Raw genomic sequence first — 12189 nt, 5'->3', positions numbered from 1 at the left:
TGAGTAATTAACCTATTTGACACAATTGGCTAGAAATATGCAATGCTTCAGGAAGCTTCATTTCCCCATCACTACTGAAAACAAGGGTTGTAACATGGATATATGTCTCTGTGGGAACCCTAACCCTATACAAGGTCATTTAACCTTTTGATTTTTGAAAATTATTTCTCGCTGATATGCAGTGGTGTGAAGTACTTACAGTTGAATTCGGAAGTTTACATAAACTAATGACTCCAACCTAAGTGTTTCAACCACTCCACAAATTTCTTGTTAACAAACTATAGTTTTGGCAAGTCAGTTAGGACATCTACTTTGTGCATGACAAGTATTTTTCCAACAATTGTTTACAGAGATTATTTCACTTATAATTCACTGTATCACAATTCCAGTGGGTCAGAAGTTTACATACACTAAGTTGACTGTGCCTTTAAACAGCTTGGAAAATTCCAGAAAATGGTGTCATGGCTTTAGAAGCTTCTGATGGGCTAATTGACAACATTTGAGTCGATTGGAGGTGTACCTGTGGATGTATTTCAAGTCCTACCTTCAAACTCAGTGCCTCTTCTCTTGCCATCATTGGAAAATCAAAAGAAATCAGCCAAGACCTCAGAAAAAAAAATTGTAGACCTCCACAAGTCTGGTTCATCCTTGGGAGCAATTTCCAAACGCCTGAAGGTACCACGTTCATCTGTACAAACAATAGTACGCAAGTATAAACACCATGGGACCACGCAGCCGTCATACTGCTCAGGAAGGAGACGCGTTCCGTCTCCTAGAGATGAACGTACTTTTGTGCGAAAAGTGCAAATCAATCCCAGAGCAATAGCAAAGGACCTTGTGAAGATGCTGGAGGAAACAGGTACAAAAGTATCTATACCCACAGTAAAATGAGCCCTATATCGACATAACCTGGAAGGCCGCTCAGCAAGGAAGAAGCCACTGCTCTAAATCTGCCATAAAAAAGCCAGACTACGGTTTGCAACTGCACATGGGGACAAAGATCATACTTTTGGGAGAAATGTCCTCTGGTCTGATGAATCAAAAATAGAACCGTTTGGCCATAATGTCCATCATTATGTTTGGAGGGAAAGGGGGAGGCTTGCAAGCCGAAGAACACTATCCCAGCCGTTAAGCACGGATGTGGCAGCATCATGTTGTGGGGGTGCTTTGCTGCAGGAGGGACTGGTGCACTTCACAAAATAGATGGCATCATGAGGTAGGAAAAGTATTTGGCTATATTGAAGCAACATCAAGACATCGGTCAGGAAGTTAAAGCTTGGTTGCAAATGGGTGTTACAAATGGACAATGATCCCAAGCATACTTCCAAAGTTGTGGCAAAATGGCTTAAGGATTCACAAAGCCCTGACCTCAATCCTATAGAAAATCTGTGGGCAGAACTGAAAATGCATGTGCGAGCAAGGTGGCCGACAAACCTGACCCAGTTACACCAGCTGTCAGGAGAAATGGACCAAAATTCACCCAACTTATTGTGGGAAGCTTGTGGAAGGCTACCAGAAACATTTGACCCAAGTTAAACAATTTAAAGGCAATGCTACCAAATACTAATTGAGTGCATGTAATCTTCTGACCCACTGGGAATGTGATGAAAGAAATAAAAGCTTAAATAAATCCACTCTACTATTATTCTGACATTTCACATTCTTAAAATAAAGTGGTGATCCTAACTGACCTAAAACAGGGAATTTTTACTCGGATTAAATGTCAGGAATTGTGAAAAAACTGAGTTCAAATGTATTTGGCTAAGGTGTATGTAAACTTCTGTCTTCAACTGTAAGTAAAAATACTTCAACCCTCCTGTTGTTTGTTTCATGTTAATTCATTCTGTGTTCTCGGTCCAAAATGAACACCCCATTATACCCCATTATAGCTGATTATAAATCCATAATAATCCATATATTATCACCTAATGTTGTGTTAGATCTTTTTATCAACTTAAATTCATGTGAACATTACAAGTTTGAACTTCTATTTGCTATTTATGGCCTTTAGGCTTATACAACTTGTTGAGTTTAAAAAAAGCATAATGTATGGTTATTTTGACTATAACAAATACTCAGATGAAACATATTGTGCCATTTATCACAGACTACTTGTGTGTCAAAGTTTATCAAGGACTCTCTCCTCACCAGTGTCATGATCAAGAGCCTCACATACAGTATATTGTTTGGTCATTGTGCTGCCACAGAATTAATTGTGAGCAAGGCCTCAAAAAAGCTTTACATACCAGAGCTGCGAAAAAAGTTCTATATATTATTGAAACAATGTTGTGATTGTTTGTGAGAATGCCAACAGGTGATTCTATTGGGGAAAGGTTCCTTGGGGGTTGCCATGGAAGCCAAGAAGGGGAGTGAGGTGTGTGTGTGTGCTCAAACACACATGCATGTGGGGGTCTGGGAGAGGAAGTGTGTCCATCTGATGAATGGGCATGTGCCTGAACTCAATTTTATACACTAATTGTAGTCTCACCCATTCATTTCTAATGACCGGTCATTGTTGACCGGGAACACCACAGGTGTACAAAAGTTAAATAAAACCCCCAAAATGTAATAAATCATCAAGATGTATTTTGTGTGTTCAGATGCCCTGTGTGGACAATGTCATAAGGTTCCATGACTATCAGATTAAATTAATTACATTTTTCAGAGCGAAAACGTAGATTGGTCCAATTTGACCAGAACACAGCAGCAGGGTTAAAGTACTACCTAAGGGGGGGGGGGGGGGGGGGGACAATCTGTACATTTCTGTTTATATATATATATATATATATATATATATATATATATATATATATGTTTTAAAAATATTTTTGTTACTTCACTACATTCCTAAAGAAAATACTGTACCTTTTACTCCATACATTTTCCCTGACAACCAAAGGTACTCGTTACATTTTGCCAAGAAAATGGTTCAATTGACACACTTATCAAGAGAACATCCCTGTTCATCCCTACTGTCTCTGATCTGGTATATTTTGGCAATTACAATTACTTTTGATAGCTACTGAAGTATATTTAAAACCAAATACTTTTACTCAAGTAGTATTTGACCGTGTGACTTATATTTTTACTTGAGTCATTTTCTATTAAGGTATCTTTATGTTTATTCAAGTATGAACATTGAGTACTTTTTCCCCACCTGCTGATATGAAAGATACGTTCCTTATGTTTCCAAAACCCTACCGCAAACGATGCGTTAACGTTAGGAACAAGCGTCGGGGCGCTTAAGAAAACACCCCCAGTCAGACGATACCATCGTTAATGGGCGCTAAAGAAGGTAGTTTGCTAACAACGTCTTTGAATGGTGTACTGGTTAACTAGCTAACATTAGCTACTAAAGATGACTCGCGTGGTTAACTTGGCCAACGTTATATCAATATAATTCATAATTGGTGTAGCGCTTGCTAAGTTAGCTAGATCAACTTATTTAGTTAGTTGCTAGCTACGCTCATTAGCCACAATGTTAATGCTAAAGCAAAGGCTAGCTAAATCCTCCATTCGGTCCCGTTTCCAACTTGCTAGCTAACTTAGCCGCTGTGGTGTTAGCACAGTGCAGTGGAACAGTGGCGAGTTAGCTAGCTACAGTAGCTGTGACTATGGCTAAGAATACAAGAACACATATAGTGAGATACCATTCCAACAAAGCACATACCCGACTTTAACTTCGACCAGCAATTTACAAGTAGCTTCGTTTAATGAAATTCCACACTTGTCAGTCGCCCTCTACCTTGCTGTCCGCGGACAGCTGCTCACTCGTTGCCTTGAAAGTAATAACAATATGGCTACAGGGAGTAGTGGCGTCACTCGACTTGTTCAAAAAATATGGGAGTGAGTGCAAGGCTGGGTTGGGCTGGACTGGGACGTGCAGTCATAAACAGGACGGGTCGGGATACTGGTTCACTGGTTTACCATGTTTTTTGGTCTTTTTTTTTTTTTCTCTCCATAATTTGTTTCAGGATTGGTCAACAGGCCCTGTTATGAAGTAGGCAGGCTACTCCCCTAGTAAACTGGGATCCAACAATAGTAGAGAAGATAACTGCCTGGACTCCCTACTGAGTGAATACTCAGGTCATGTTCCACTGCTTGTATATTTCTGACTCCTGACAGATCTTACAATGCCTGATAGGTATTTATCAGCTAACCACATATAGGTTGCGTTCCCCTTCTCAGACGTTGCAAACATCAACCAATGGTTGCGTGTCACGTAATTGACTGATAGATTGCTATAACATATCATGTGGTTAGTCAGTACTAAAAATACACTATATATACAAAAGTATGTGGACACCACTTCAAATTATTGGATTCGGCTATTTCAGAAACATGTATAACATCGAGCACACAGCCATGCAATCTACATAGACAGACATTGGCAGTAGAATGGCCTTACTAAATAACTCAGTGACTTTCAATGTTTCACCATCATAGAATGCCACCTTTCCAACAAGTCAGTTTATCAAATGTTTGCCCTGCTAGAGCTGCCCTAATCAACTGTAAGTGCTGTTATTGCTAGATGGAAATGTCTAGGAGCAACATGGCTCAGCCGCGAAGTGGCAGACCACACAAGCTCACAGAACAGGACCACCTAGTGCTGAAGTGCGTAGCGTGTAAAAAATAGTCTGTCCTCGGTTGCAACACTCACTACCGAGTTCCAAACTGCCTCTGGAAGCAACATCAGCACAAGAACTGTTCATCAGGAGCTTGATGAAATAGGTTTCCATGGCCGAGCGGCTGCGCACACAAGCCTAAGATCACCATGCACAATGCCAAGCGTCAGCTGGAGTTGTGTAAAGCTCGCCGTCATTGGACTCTGGAGCAGTGCAAACTCGTTCTCTGAAGTGATATATCACACTTCACCATCTAGCAGTCCGAATCTGGGTTTGGTGGATACCAGGAGAACGCTATCTCCCCAAATGGATTGTGCCAACTGTAAAGTTTGGTGGAGGAGGAATAATGGTGCTGGGGCTGTTTTTCATGGTTTGGGATAAGCCCCTTAGTTCCAGTGAAGGGAAATCTTAACGCTACAGCATACAATTACATTCTTGACAATTCTGTGCTTCTAACTTTGTGACAACAGTTTGGGGAAGGCTCTTTTCTTTTTCAGCATCACAATTCCTCCGTGCACAAAGCGAGGTCCCATACAGATTAAGCTAGTTTTTTTTCCAAAGTTGGAAGTCTGAGATTTCCGAGTTCCCAGTTGTTTTGAACGCAGCATTAACTCAGGAACGGACTAACATAATCACTTTCTCATCAAGTCCATCTGCTTTCTCTTCTATACTGAACAAAAATATAAATGCAACATGCAATAATTTGAAATATTTTACTGAGTTACAGTTCATTTAAGGAAATATGTCAATTTAAATACATTCATTAGGCCCTAATCTATGGAATTCACATGACTGGGCAGGGGTGCAGATATGGGTTGGCCTGGGAGGGCATCGGCTCACCCACTTGGCAGCCAGGCCCACACACTGGGGAGCCAGGCCCAGCCAATCAGAATGAGTTTTTCCCCGCAAAAGAGCTTTATTACAGACAGAAATACTCCTCAGCACCCCAACAACCCCTCTCAGACGATCCAACAGGTGAAGAAGTTACACGTGGTGTGAGGTCGGTTGGACATACTGCCAAATTCTCTAAAATGACATTGAAGGTGGCTTATGGTAGAGAAATTAACATTCAATTATATGGCTACAGCTCTGGTGGACATTCCTGCAGTTAGCATGCCAATTGAGCGCTCCCTCAAAACTTGAGACATCTGTGGCATTGTGACGTGAGACAAAACTGCACATTTTAGAGTGGCCTTTTATTGTCCCTAGTACAAGGTGCACCTGTGTAATGATCATGCTGTTTAATCAGCTTCTTGATATGCCACACCTGTCAGGTGGATGGATTACCTTGGCAAAGGAGAAATTCTCACTAACAGGGATATAAACTACTTTGTGCACAACATTAGAGAGAATTAAGCTTTTTGTGTGTATGGAACATTTCTGGGATTTTTAATTTCAGCTCATGAAGCATGGGACCAATACTTTACATGTATGCATTTATATTTTTGTTTAGTGTAGTTAAGAGGATCAGGAGAATGTCACATCCTTGCTCCTCTCTAATCCTTATCCTCCAATGCCTAGATCTTTAAATAAGGAACACACTCTTAATAGAGGTGAATATAGCCTGGATGATCATGTAAGCATGGACAACCATCTAGTACACACAGACATAGCACTAGTAGGTCAGGGATGTCCAAGAACACTCAGAAAACATGTTCCAGTACAGTTAATTGTACATCTAATTCAGTGCACCTGAATGTTTCACACTTTTATAAGGAGCATATTCCTTTGTCTCTAGCAGCTGATTTTGACCCAGGCTAGGAATTAGAGCATAGAGCCAGGCTAGGAGTTAGAGCATAGACCCAGGCTAGGAGAGAGCATAGACCCAGGCTAGGAGTTAGAGCATAGACCCAGGCTAGGAGTTAGAGCATAGACCCAGGCTAGGAGTTAGAGCATAGAGCCAGGCTAGGAGTTAGAGCATAGACCCAGGCTAGGAGTTAGAGCATAGACCCAGGCTAGGAGTTAGAGCATAGACCCAGGCTAGGAGTTAGAGCATAGAGCCAGGCTAGGAGTTAGAGCATAGAGCCAGGCTAGGAATTAGAGCACAATGATAAGGCACTGATTATCATCTAAACTACTTTGACTGATCATGAACACACACAACAGGTTAAATTGTAGTCCAAAAAACATGGCGTGTAGAGACGAGAGTCTGTTCAATTGGAGTGTGTACTCTGGTGACTACAAGGAAAAGACTCTGGGCAAGTTCCAAAAAACTAATTGAGAGCAAAGGGAGAAATAAACATTATTTTCAGCTAGAGTGGCCTCAAGGAGATTTAGTTCAATCCCAGCTTTATACTCTAGACCTGTCATACTTAACTCTGGACCTTGAAGCCAGTTCCACTGCGTTTATTCATTGTTCCCCTCTAATCAGGGACTGATTTAGACCTGAGACACCGGATGTCTGCAATTAATTATCAGGTAGAACAGAAAACCATCAGGAAGTGAATACCTTTGCTCTAGACTCTTTGTCTCTCCAGGTAGCAACTAATGGACATTTAGGGAATTTTCACAAAGTACCTTTTTTACCAAATCCATGTTTTTCTATTTTCTAAAACCCTTGTATGTTTTAAATCTCATCTCCATGATAAGTGATAAGACTTCTCAAGTTTTCTCTTTTTGACGTTCCACATGTGTTTTAGGCCCTGTTGTTGTTCATGGTTCTCTCCTATCACTGTTAATTGCTTTCTTACTTGGTTCAGATTCCCATTAGAAAATATCAGGTGTCCATGGCAATTTATTAACATTGGTCTAGCTTAATTTCCCCCCTGTGCTCGCCTGTACGTGGGTCACTCAGCACTGTCCAGTCTCTCTGCTAATGGGAATCTCAGCAGGGATAACTCCTGTGCATCGCCACCCCTACCAGGGTTCATATCACAGAGCTGTAGTACCCTCCGCCAGGTGGCTCAAGCCCCTATCTTGTCGTGCACCCCATTAGACTTCCGTCCCTGTCTGAAACAGGTGAGCCTGTCTGCGTTGGTGTGTCTCCCTGTGTCATCTCCAGACAGTCTCCCTGGCTTGTTGTCGAGGAAGTGCTCCTCTCAGTGACTGAGGCTGTGATGAAATGGCTGACGCAGCCTAATTTACCTGAAACGTGTCAGTGCTACTGCCCTGATTGAAAGGTAGCTGTGTTTGCCAACTGGAGCAAATAGGACAAGAGAGGGCAATGCTCAAGGAACACATATTGTGAATTAAATGTTTTTTCTATGAATTGTATGGAATTTGAGACCCTTTTCCAGGATTTTCATAGTTTATATTGTTCAATGGGAAACTCTCCCATGAAATACTAACTCAGTTCAACTTTCTGATGACGAGGTACACACTGCTGAAAAAAATAGCCTACATTTCAAGCTGGTTCATGCTGGTATATCTGGTCTGACCAGCATGGTCTAGCACAGGGATGGGCAACTGGCCCCCCTTTTGTAGGCCCGCGGATCTATTTCCACACAATGTTAATTTTTTTGAAAGGGTCTCAACTTAGTTAGAATAGTAGAATACACAGGGTGCAATTTCTAAATTTGAATGTGCATCAGCAGTTTTTCTCTTATGTCAGTCACTGACAGTCACTCAATTAGCCCATGTCAGCTAACAGGTTTTAGATGAGTAAGTTAGTCTAGCCAACTATCTAAACCTGTAGTAATCATGGTCGAATTATTGATCGGGGGGCCGCCATTGATTTTGTTAGCAAAACAAAATTTCACATACTGTAGGTCCCCAAAAAGGCTGCATGTGTGAGTATGGATGTGGGTACACAGACCCGCGAGCCACTGCGGCCCCTCATGAGTTCAGATTTTTGGTGGCCCCCACCCCTATCAAAGTTTCCCACCCCTTGTCTGGTTAGGCTGGCCCACTAGCAGCTCAAGCTGATGATGCTGGTGAGAAGCTCATGCTGGTGATGCTGGTATGCTGGTGACCAGTTTATGCTGGTGATACTGGTATGCTGGTGACCAAGCTGGTGTATGCTGGTCCAGCATGGTCTAGCTAGCTGGTCAAGCTAGTCAGGTAAAACCACGCCCATCATTAACATATTTCCCAGCAAGCTCTATTGCAGGTTGATTTTTGTTTTTGCATGTACATTGATTGATTCATTAATCGTAGATAAAATAAAACAATTCTAAACTAATCCAATCTGTTAGTTGGACTTATTGCACCTGTTACTGAAATGGTTGTTCCGGTTTAGATTGTTTAGGTAGTATTTCATATTCATCTTTTTACCCTGGCAGTCATTCTGATTGCAGATTGTGGGTGAATAAAAGTTCCAATTGTTGGATATCCCCACTCTGGCTGGATTCCAATATGAATTAAACATTGCTTTGCAAACCAGCATAACCTGAGATAGCCAATGTATTATATACACTGAGTGTCCAAAACACTAAGAACTCCTGCTCTTTCCGTGACATAAACTGACCAGGTGAATCCAGGTGAAAGCTATGATCCCTTATTAATGTCACCTGTGTCCAAAACACAGCAAAGGCTAGCCAACAGCAAAAACACAGTGAAGGCTGATGACCAGCCTATGCTATTTTCTTTCAGCAGGGCATTAACACAGCCAGCACTGAGAAATATGACTACACAAGGATGACAACATAGTGAAAACAAACTTGCCTCAGAGCTACACAATACAGCCAATTACCACTGTACTAAACCATGCTTAGCGATTGTTCTCAATCTGTCACTCAAAACCAAACCCACGTCTTCAATCCACCTTTCCAAAGTACCACTCCTACACACCCTCAAGAGCTTGACCGAGCAGAGCAAGACTTAGCTGGGGGATAGGGGAAGCTATAGTGGCAGCGCTGGTCTTTCCGGAGAGAAACGGGTGCATGTCATGGTCAAAGCCAATTAATCCAACTCTGACTCGACTCACTTGGTGCTGTTGTAGGCCCAGCGATGGAAATAAGTGCCCTTGATTTGTTTGTCTCTGTGTCATGCCCTTAACAATCTATTCCTACTTGTCTCTCTCCCTCTCTTTCCTATTACACTCAATATTGCTTGTTTGATCTCCCATCTCCATCTGTTTCTCTGTCCTGCCATCCCATTGCTCCTTTTCAGACTGAATTGGTGATAAAGGCAATATTGACTGTTGCATCTGGTGAGATGGGCATGATGCCAGCTGCATGTCTTCCTCTGTTTATGGAGCTTTGCAGAGCTGGTACCTGAGTCACACATGGTGACCCTGGATTAGGGATTATTACCACTAAACTACACACACAATGGCATGAGATTATTATTTTGTTTTTCTGTGTCTACTTCTGCCCGAACATAGCTAAAGCCCAAACAGAGCGAAAGCCGAAGGTCCATGTTGCAGACTGCTTAGACAATCACGTTTAATCAGTGTGCAGTATTGTATGAGTTTAGTAAGCCAAACCACACCAACCTCTGTCCTTCTACTGGTTTTCATCTAGCAGGGTCAGACCCAGTTTACTTTAGGGAGATGGATGGGAAAACAAAATCAGATTGCTGCTGTTGGAGAACTAGGGCCATCAATCTGACGACCCCAACAACACAGGGCAGTGATAGTGGAGTTTTATGACAAATAGGGGTTTTAATAGTCCTGTCTAAATTCCTGAACCTGGTCCCTCACACCATCACAACCAACTGATACTTTTCTCCTCATCTCTCCACTTGATACAAAATAAACTGGTAGGTTTGTCATCCCAAAAGTGTGCAAAGCAAACCTCATATGTCATAAAGACAATTTAAGCATCAATCATTGTCATCAAGAACATCAGCCAATGGGGTTGAATCTGCCTGCGTAAAAATGTAATTTCTAGTTCCGCCTATAATATTCGACCATGCAGTGCACATACAGTCACACTGACTTCAAGCCCTGTCTGGTCATATCGTCCCGGACTGACTGGTCCTCGTCTCCAAGAGTCATCTGAAAAAGTGGGTTTGAGAATAGTAATCTGTCATATTTCATTGTTTTATGAGAGGGATTATATATGGCATATTTAAACTGGAGCAAAAGATGCAGCCACTGTGTAGGCCTATGTACCCCCAATAAAGCATACTGGTGAATTTTATATCTAACAATTTGAAAATCAATTTAAGGTAAGTGAGTTGTTTCTACCATCTGCAATAATGACTCTTTTAATTTGTGGGGCAGCAGGTAGCCTAGTGATTAGAGCGTTGGACTAGTAACTGGAAGATTGCAAGCTCAAATCCCTGAGCTGACAAGGTACAAATCTGTCATTCTGGCCCTGAACAAGGCAGTTAACCCACTGTTCCTAGGCCCTCATTGAAAATAAGAATTTGTTTTTAATTAGGGCTAGGCACCTTTTTTCTCCACTTCCTGTCTGAATGACGTGCCCAAAGTAAACTGCCTGTAGCTCAGGCCCTGAAGCCAGGATATGCATATAATTGGTACCATTGGAAAGAAAACACTTTTAAGTCTGTAGAAATGTTAAAATAATGTAGGAGAATATAACACAGCAGATACGGTGAGAGAAAATCCAAAGAAAAAACAACCAGATTTTTTTGGGGGGGAGAGTGTCATTCATTGTCTCTGATTGGGAGCCATATTTAAGGCAGCCATAGGCAGTAGGCTTTTGTGGGTAGTTGTCTATGTTGTACGTTTGTAGCTTGTGTTTGCACTTACGTCTTTAGCTTCACGATCGTTTGTTGTTTTGTTTCGTTTTGTAATAGTGTTCGTTGCGTGTTTTTCCCTTCTCTAAAATAAAAGAGATGTATTTTGCACACGCTGCGCCTTGGTCCACTCTCTCTCACGAAGACGATCGTGACAGAGAGACCATCCTCTTAGAAATGCAAGAGTAAGAGACAGTACTGTGCAGCCGTCTTCATCAACCTGGCCACGGCTTTCAACTCTGTCAATCACCATATTCTTATCGGCAGACTCAACAGCCTTGGTTTCTCAAAGGACTGCCTCGCCTGGTTCACCAACTACTTCTCAGATAGAGTTCAGTGTGTCAAATCGGAGGGCCTGTTGTCCGAACCTCTGGCAGTCTCTATGGGGCTACCACAGGGTTAAATTTTCGGCCTGACCCTTTTCTCTGTATATATCAATGATGTCACTCTTGCTGCGAGTGATTCCTTGATCCACCTCTACGCAGACGACACCATTCTGTATACATCCGGCTCTTTTTTGGACACTGTGTTAACAATCCTCCAAACGAGCTTCAATGCCATACAACACTCCTTCCGTGGCCTCCAACTGCTCTTAAACGCGAGTAAAGCTAAATGCATGCTCTTCAACCGATCACTGCCCGCACCCGCCCGCCCGACTAGGATCACTACTCTGGACGGTTCTGACTTAGAATATGTGGACAACTACAAATACCTAGGTGTCTGGCTAGACTGTAAACTCTCTTTCCAGACTCATATTAAGCATCTCCAATCCAAAATGAAATTTAGAATTGGCTTCCTATTTCGCAACAAAGCCTCCTTCACTCACGCTGCCAAACATACCCTCGTAAAACTGACTATCCTACCGATCCTCGACTTCGGCGATGTCATTTACAAAATAGCCTCCAACACTCTACTCAGCAAACTGAATGCAGTCCATCACAGTGCCATCCGTTTAGTCACCAAAGCCCCATATACCACC

The 12189-nt window shown here is 42.1% G+C and overlaps 1 protein-coding gene across 4 annotated transcripts in view; it reads right to left on the bottom strand.

The window, feature by feature from the left end:
- LOC129838076 (pleckstrin homology domain-containing family F member 2) overlaps positions 1-3833 on the bottom strand; it is a 30113-nt gene extending 26280 nt beyond the window's left edge. For 3 of the 4 annotated variants that reach the window (XR_008756822.1, XM_055904770.1, XM_055904768.1), the window contains exon 1: positions 3671-3833. The gene's annotated coding sequence lies outside the window, so the exon portion shown is untranslated. The remainder of the gene's footprint in view (positions 1-3670) is intronic. The other variant, XM_055904772.1, reaches the window with a different exon arrangement.
- Between the last annotated feature and the right edge of the window lie 8356 nt (positions 3834-12189).

The sequence above is a fragment of the Salvelinus fontinalis genome, chromosome 38, assembly GCF_029448725.1.
Source record: "Salvelinus fontinalis isolate EN_2023a chromosome 38, ASM2944872v1, whole genome shotgun sequence".
NCBI lineage: Eukaryota > Metazoa > Chordata > Actinopteri > Salmoniformes > Salmonidae > Salvelinus > Salvelinus fontinalis.
Note: the sequence above shows the minus strand (reverse complement) of the source record. Positions and strands in the feature narration are given on the sequence as shown.